The sequence below is a fragment of the Buceros rhinoceros genome, unplaced genomic scaffold (genome assembly GCF_000710305.1).
Source record: "Buceros rhinoceros silvestris isolate BGI_N320 unplaced genomic scaffold, ASM71030v1 scaffold16880, whole genome shotgun sequence".
In the NCBI taxonomy this organism is placed as follows: Eukaryota; Metazoa; Chordata; class Aves; order Bucerotiformes; family Bucerotidae; genus Buceros; species Buceros rhinoceros.
Window position 1 is genome coordinate 10,671 of NW_010390395.1, and position 8,152 is coordinate 18,822.

Below are 8,152 nucleotides of genomic sequence, written 5' to 3' on the forward strand. Positions count from 1 at the left end.
GGAAAAACATGGCTAATTCTGTATATCCTTTCTTTCTTCACAAACTAAGATCGAGGACATTTTGTGAAACCAGTTTCCAGACTCTCCAGTGATTATTATTAGCAAATGCTTGTTGCTGCAAGCTGAAAAAGTAGTTAGTCCAGGACCAGAAAGGAACTTTGACTGGAGGAAAAAAAACATAGATATTATGTGATGAAAGGAACAAAGTTTTCATTATCTTTGATAAATTATATTCTCTGCAGAGACTGATATTTCCAAAACACTGGTGGGGGTTTAGAAAGCACCATCAAGCTATAAATCATGTCCTGCTAGACTTTGATTTTGTGCTGTGTTGCTATTACCAGCAAGGTTTTGTAGCCCGTCCTGGCATCCTACACGTGTGCGTGAGCCTGATCTCCAGATGCTTGCAGTCGCTGAACATGATGCCGGGGATTCGTGGTGTGCTGGGTGGTGGCTGACTCCAGGAGCTGTGGTTACCAGACTCTATGGGGAATGATGCTGGGTCTCGTGGATCTGGGGTTGGGGCTGGAGGCAGCAAGGATCCTGGTGTCAATGCCCTGAGTTGGTGACTTGTCCCCACCTGGTGTGGCTTCCCAGGTGCTTTGGACAACGACCTTCCCAGGATGGTATCATTCTTCATGTCAAGCTGATGGGGGACACTCTTGTTGTGTGTGACAGATGGCAGGGAAACACAAAATGATGGAGTAAATTTCCACTTCTCTAACCCTGATTTCCTGGCCTGGGTTGGTTGCATAGCCAGGTGAGAGTTAACTTTTTCTACCCAAATGCTTATTTTAAAACATATTTCCCACATATGTGTGTTTACATCACATCCAGACTAATGTAAGCTGATTGTCAAGAATTTCTAACACCTGTAGCACATTAATAATGCTTCTCAGCACTATCTCGCCAAATTATGTTTCCTACTTCCCCTTAAGAAAAGAAAAAAAAGATTTCTCATGTGATAACTGGACAGTAAAGACAAAATATGTTCCCACATTCCCTTAGCGAAGAGCGTAGAGAGATTTAGCCCACAGAGACGGGATCAGTGCTGTCCAAGAGAAACAGCCACTGAGACTGAGGCATTCACAGTCAGGACACATCTCCAAGGGGCTTGGATTAAAAGATGCATTTCAAACTACTACGTATTCACTAAATATTCTGGCTGAGGACTCTCCTTGGAGACCACTGATGAGTTATTGGTTAACAGTGAAGGGAATATGCTCAAGTCATCGAGACATACTACAATATAAGAAAGACAAAACCTGTGCATTCAAGGAAAGCTTTTTTCACGTCCTAGTTATTGCTACCAATAATTTTAACTTTTAAAGAGGCAAACAAAGAAGTGATTCATTCTCTCTTCACCTGTAACAAATCTTTAACATCTTTTTTTTTTTTTTCTTCTACTTTAAAAAAGTTGATTCAACTGAAGGCATTACGTCTACCCACAAACATGGAGTTTTCTGGAGTATATGTGTTAGTTGCAATACACTTTTCCGGACTTAGGGTAGGGTAGCTGTGCCTGATGTCATGGTCTGTGCTGCCCAGGAAGTCAGGCAGGATGATCTAATGGTCCTTTCTGCACTCCAAATTTATGAATGGGAGGGTTAATGAGTTTTGTGCAGGAGAAAGGCTTCCTTTTTTCAAGAGAAAGTCTTACATTAAGCTCCCACTGAGGAAACAAACAAACATGAAAAAAAATCAAAACAAACCAGACAGGGTTAGGTATCCCCAAATTATTGATTTATTTTGATAAATGTATTTCAGTGCTAATTACAGATCCTTCAAACAATACTTTGCAAAAATTAGGGTGTTTGACCATTCCTGGAATTTACTTTGCTTCCTACTGTTGTTAAATTTTAGTTTAGTAGCAATGATGAGGAAGCCAGCTTCTGTGCGGGCCAAAGTGAAATTTTATTTCTTGGTTTTACGGTCTGAAATCTACTGCAAAGATCATTAAATTGAGGAATGGCACTGGAGTGACTGCAAAGGCCTCTCGCGGTTTGGAGCTCATTGTCTTCCTCACCCAGGGAACATCACTGCTCTCTTCAAGCACTACTTTTGTAACCACAATAGCCATGCAAATTAATTGCATCCTTCCACAGCCCAGCCTTGTTATCCTTCAGGGTATTTTTTGATGCTAGATCTTTCATTCTGGGTGATCCTGTTTGGTCTGCCAAAAAGGAGTTGCTTCTGCTGACTGTCATGGTTTTTAAATCCAGTCAAAGCCAGGACATGAAGCAAAGCTGAAGGGTTGCAACACCCATTAAAAGAAACTCTGCTGATTTTGAGCAAGAGCAAGTGATAATAGTCAGCCCCTTGGGTGGTCAGCTTTGCATCTCAGCATTTCTAAAAGATATCAAATAACAAGGATGTTCTATGCTCAACCTTATCCAGTGTTTTAAATTGTGTTCTAAACAGATAGTATTCCTGGCCAATCAGACTGTGATGTGCTATTTTTTCCATATACAAAATCTTACAATATTCTCTAAATTTTTCTGTGCTAAATTAAGAGAATAATAAAATTTTTGAACCGAAGCTCTCCTTATAGTCAGCCCCTTTGTATTGTCTATACATCAAGATGAAAAATGAAATATGAGTCTGAAGGTCTTTATCGAAATATTTCATTTAACCTAAATGTAAAGACATGAGTTCCTTCAGTTTATGTGGGGCTGAGGGCCATGCTTTAGGGTCCCTGGCAGTGCAGGGCGCCTAATGGTGAATGGTTAGACTTGATGATCTTAAAGGTCTCTTCCAACCAGACAATTCTGTGACACTGTGATTATCAGCCACGGGAGTTTTTTCCTTAGGAACAATAATCTGTTCAAATATAAAATCAGATATTCTGGCTAAACATAAAAAGTAAGAGTCAATGAGCAAAGAGTGAGTTTACATTTTGATCAACTGCCCATACACACAAAATTGCTTATGATATTGCATCATGTTTCTCTGAAGGTTTGTAGTAAACTGTGTGACTAAGGCCAAGTTTTTCAGCGTGTTTTCAGGGATTTAAAAAAAAATATTACGGTACATCTTGAGGAATGATTCCAAGAAAACAAATTGTTGGGCATGACTATATTCACTACTGAGGTCCAACTCAATAGTACACTTCAACTTGTGCTCAATTTTGAAGGACAACTGTCCCATCACTGAGCATGTAAGGCTACGTCCAATATTAAAACTGGGTTCATTTTTTTAAATAACAAAGTTTCACCAGTTTAATTGAGGCCAGACAATCCCTGACAAAGCATTAAAGTGGGGTGAGCGGTTGCCATCCTTCCCTTAGGAGCATGGGCATGATAACATTGACACAACTGCATGTTGTATATCTACACCCTTGCTATCTGTAGGCCAGACTTAACTCATGCAGTCCTTCAAGTGAGTGCTTCTGTGCTTTGTTCAGTCACAGCCTAAGTTAGGAACACCAGGATAAGACATTCACAGAATTAAACTGAGAGTAGTAAGATGACCACGTAAGGCTACAAAGCAGCTGCCACCAGTCAAGCCACATGACCCTTACTTGTGACCCTTCTGTCAATGAAGGCTCCAGGCAAAATGGGCTATATTCTGGGTTTGTTTTCTTTCCTTGCTTCAGTCCTAACAAATGTTCCACCCCTGTTTAATTAAACTTGGAAGCGGTGCAACCCAAATCATACACAAACCCCCAAAACGTTTCATCACCATAGTTAAAACCTCTCATGTTTATAAGTAATGGAAAAAACTATGTTTAAAATGCAAAAGGCTAAGCTGTACATATTGCTTTCAAGGGGAGTTGGAGAAGCTCCAGGGCTAATGTAGTTCAGTCATATCAACTACGAGAGTAAAGGCACAAAACCAGAGAAATGAGAGGTTAAGATGACTAAAATACATATTTCCTGACCATGCACTGAATTGTCAGTGGAATAGTCTTCAAAGCAGAGGTGGCAGAAACTTTACTGATGATGTTTAAAGTGAGACCATACACAGACATATAAAAGCATAGTAAATTAGCATGGAAACACGCAGACCAAGTCAACCATATCTTTGTCGTTTCAAACGTCAAGCATCTGAACGCTCGCTCACTGACAGGCTGCTAGACATGTCCACAAAATAGAAAGATCATCCTGAGTAGGTAGCCACATCCTCCACAGTGCTTGCAAATCACACAGCTAGCAACTAGTGATCACTCCTTATGGCTCTCCAACATAATTCGTCTGTTTATATTAATACATTCTTTCCTATTCCACTTCAAGCACAGGACTATTAATTCATCAGTAAATTCCTTAAACTTAAATTATCCTTGTGTACATTATCATCTCAAAGGAGAAAAGTTTTTTTAACTTGGTATTTATAGGAATAGGTACATTATATGTATCTATATATTTATATAAAGAGGTAAATCTTTGCACTGGCAGATTTGATGGTGGGGATTCTCCAGGTTATTGTTACTTTGGTTTTCCAAAAGATTCCATTTTAAGCTTATTGTCTGGCCACACACACGAATTATATATAGATGTCACAAATTCTCATGTCTCAGAGACCCCCTCATGTGCTTTAGAGAGGAAAAGACCTTCAGTGTCTTCCCTTCTCTCCCACACAAGGCCTCGACTAACCGCATTGACCTTCGAGCAAAGCTACCAGCTCCATCTGTTCTGGCAGACATTAAGGAAGGTCCAACACAGCAGAAGATGCATTTTTTTGTTTGGGAGAACAGACTGTGAAGGGGGAATTTTCATCCTTATTAGGGCAACCTAGTAGTGATTAATGTGACATGATGTCACAGGAGAAGCACTGGTTTTGAGACCGATTTTTGTTTGTAACTCTTTGCAATGTGTTGGTTTAGATTTCTGTCAAGCGTCTCAGAGAGTTACACATGACAACTTTCCCTTTTGAAGTTTTTAACTTACATCGTATGCAGTGGTGGAGAAAGTCTCCTGGTACCCACCAGTGCGTCATCTGGACAGAAAATGGGGCAAGATAGCTACAAAGTGAAACTTATTTTTCTTCCTCCATTAGGATTTCCAGGCATTTCATATGGGTACTTCAGAAATGTCATTTGGAGTATTACACGGGGGAAATAAACTGTAATGGAAACATCTGTGCGTGTACAAGTGTGTGAGTGCAAATACACATGCAAAGATTGTTTATGTTTTAATCCTGAGCTTTTTTTGTGAAAAAGAAAGGGTTATTTTAGCAGAAACAGATTTCAGACCTTCCCTTTAAAAACTGGCCTATGGACCCATCTGCCCAACAGCATCAGATGGCATGCACACAAGAGGGAGTACAAAGGTACCTTCCAAGGGGTAAAATACTTCTTAGCAAAGACACGGCAGGCTTACCAAGTGGTTTCCTTCAGAGAGCTGAGTTTTTAAAGGCTAGCATTTACTCTCAGTACCACTCATGGAGCCAGGGAGCTCCAGGAGTTCTCACAGCCACGTATGATGTCTTCCAGGGAGCTGCACACACCATGCAGGACACGCACTTTCAGTCACTGGAAGCGGTAGCGACCACACAGCTACGTGCCTCCCTGTTCACATCAAGCAGGGACTCACTTTCAGCTACGTCATATGCTGTGGCCATGCGAACTTCACAGCAACAGCGAGGATCAGCCCCAGATCTTCTTGCCTGCAAAAGCACAAGTGCCTAATGTCCCCCCAGGGAAGGCTCTCTCAGAGCTGCCAGAAGTTCAACTGTTCCTTTTACAGGTCAAAGGACTGTCAAAGACAAACCAGATTTCTGATTCCCTTCCATGGCTTTTGCTTTTCCTCTTGCTAAACAATTGATCATTGCATGTAGGGGTCTCGCACACACTCTGAACCTGAATACTCCCTTGTGCCCTCAGACTGACCATTGGCGACACGGACTCTCTGTAATAAACAGTGGATAGTGAATGCTGAAACAGTTCCTATGATATCAGCTATGTCACCGTCGTGAATCAGCTCAGCAATGGGCTGCCGGGCAAAATAAAGACAAAACCCAAGAACAGTATGACGAGCTATCTTCAGCACACACGGAGCATTGTAAAGAGACAATGACAGGGCAAGAAGGAGTCCAGGAATACCAAAAAGACCAAACTACTGCAGCAGACTTGAAGGAACGCACCATCCAAGGGAGAAGACAGCTGCTCCAGGGAAACAGGTCAATGTGGGAATGCACCGAAGTCAGAGGATGGCTGGCTTTTAGGGAAAGCAGAAGTGAATGCCAGCTGTTGCCAGTTTTAAAAAACTGTCTGTTGCTAAATATACTGTTCTTTTTGGTAAAGTAAATGTGATTTTAGTTTATTTCAGATCAAAGACCTCTGAAAGGAAGATCTGTATGTACTGGATTCCAGTTGCTGTGTTGTGTAGGACGTGGTAGGTACCTAATGAAGCGTGAACTATAGGGTATAATCTGTTAATATGAATAAACGTGAATATAATTAAAATACTGGGGATGATGTTACCCACTGAGACAGACAGACAGAAACACCTGAGCACCTCTGAAATCCTAAGCAGTTCAGCAATGTCCTTACTCTTGCTTTAAATCCCCTCCAAATTAAGATTCTCAAGGAAGCCTCTGAAGTTAAATACATGCTTAAGAGTCCAGAGTCCAGGCAGGAAGAGCACTCAGAGTGAGGAGTGGCAAAATCTCCAGAGCATACATCTGTCTAGCAGAGGAGTATTCCTAACCCTGCAGAAGACCTTCCCAGGCAGTGTGGGTGTGTGCCTTTCAGCCCCAGGGAGTTATTTAACCCTACACTTACATACAACACAAGCATCTTTGTTTGGACACTTCAGGGGAACCTCTGCTCCTCTGCTGAAAAAGAAAACAGCAGTAAGGTTCTAGCTGCCCCTTCTGTATGGCAGCAGGGTACTTTCAGTTCATAGGTTTCTGGTAAAAAAAGGAAGATTATGTAGCAACAGAACCTCAATCAATAATGAAAAAAACCACTGGTAATCAAGCAAGTGAATAAGATTTGGTTTTCCCTAATTTACACCTCATGGTTCAGTACTGGTTTTGAAAGAATTGTCTCCTTTTTGATAGATACAGATCTCCAGACACTGCATGGTAGACTGGTGCTCTTTGAAATGACAGATGTGAAAACTGTACAGTGAAAATAAATTTAGGTACACTGTATTTCATCATCGCAAACAAAGATTTGGGAAGGGTTTTCCCCATGCTTCAGGCCTGCGCGGTGGATTTTTTAGGTGAGGCGCAGCGTGCGCGGAACTGGCTCCACCCTTTACACCTGAGGTTCATCTGCCAGGGCCCAGCGAGCTTGGACGGTGACAGCAAAGTCCTCAGGTCGTAGGTTTGGTTAGAGTGTCCTTCTCTTAGATGGAGCCTTACAGGGCTAAACGAGCTCCATCTGCCCGGGTTTTGGGTCGGAGTTGTCCTTCTCCTAGGATGGTGCCCGAAGGCTAGTGAGCCCATCCTGCCCGTGGACACACTGTGTCTGACCCTTCAGCCGAGACCTGTCTGGCCTGGGAGACCCCACCGGAGGCACACGCCACCACCAGCACAGCTCTCAACCTCACAAGGGCACGCAAGCTCCTTCCCCACAGCAAGGGGGTGCCTGTGAAAGAGAGACTATATTTATGTACACAATAAATACATCTATGTGCATTTATTCGATCTGTCCTTTCCGTGAGACTGCAAAGTACCTTCTAAATGCTATGATGGCAAGCAGCTCGCATCTGAAAACAGTATCAGGTAGAAAGTAGCTGAAATTAATGATCAGTTCTAAAATAATCTGAGCATAGTCTGAATCTTTCTAATCTCAACTTCTAGCTGAAACAACGTGGTCTTCTGTGGAGGATTGCATGTTTTCCAGATGCAATTCCAATGTATGTTACAAGCATTATTTGCTCTAACTGTGCTGTATTTCCACAAGACAGAACAAATATATTTTTTCATTTTATAAACAAAGCAGAGAGAGTTTCCTGTTCAACAGCATAAGTACACCATAGCTAATGCCAACAGAAAGCATCGCTGACTCCTCACGCCATGGGTGCTGCCCTGATTTGCACTCACGTCTGTTGGCTCTGGCCCCCAAATTCCACATGGAAGAATGTAAGAAAGCAGGGATGGACAATAACCCAGTATTGAACTGGAATTTCCTGAGCTCGCTATGCTACCTGCCATCAAAATGTAGTCCAAGTAGCCCAGCCCAGCTCAGCCTTGCTCGGAAGAG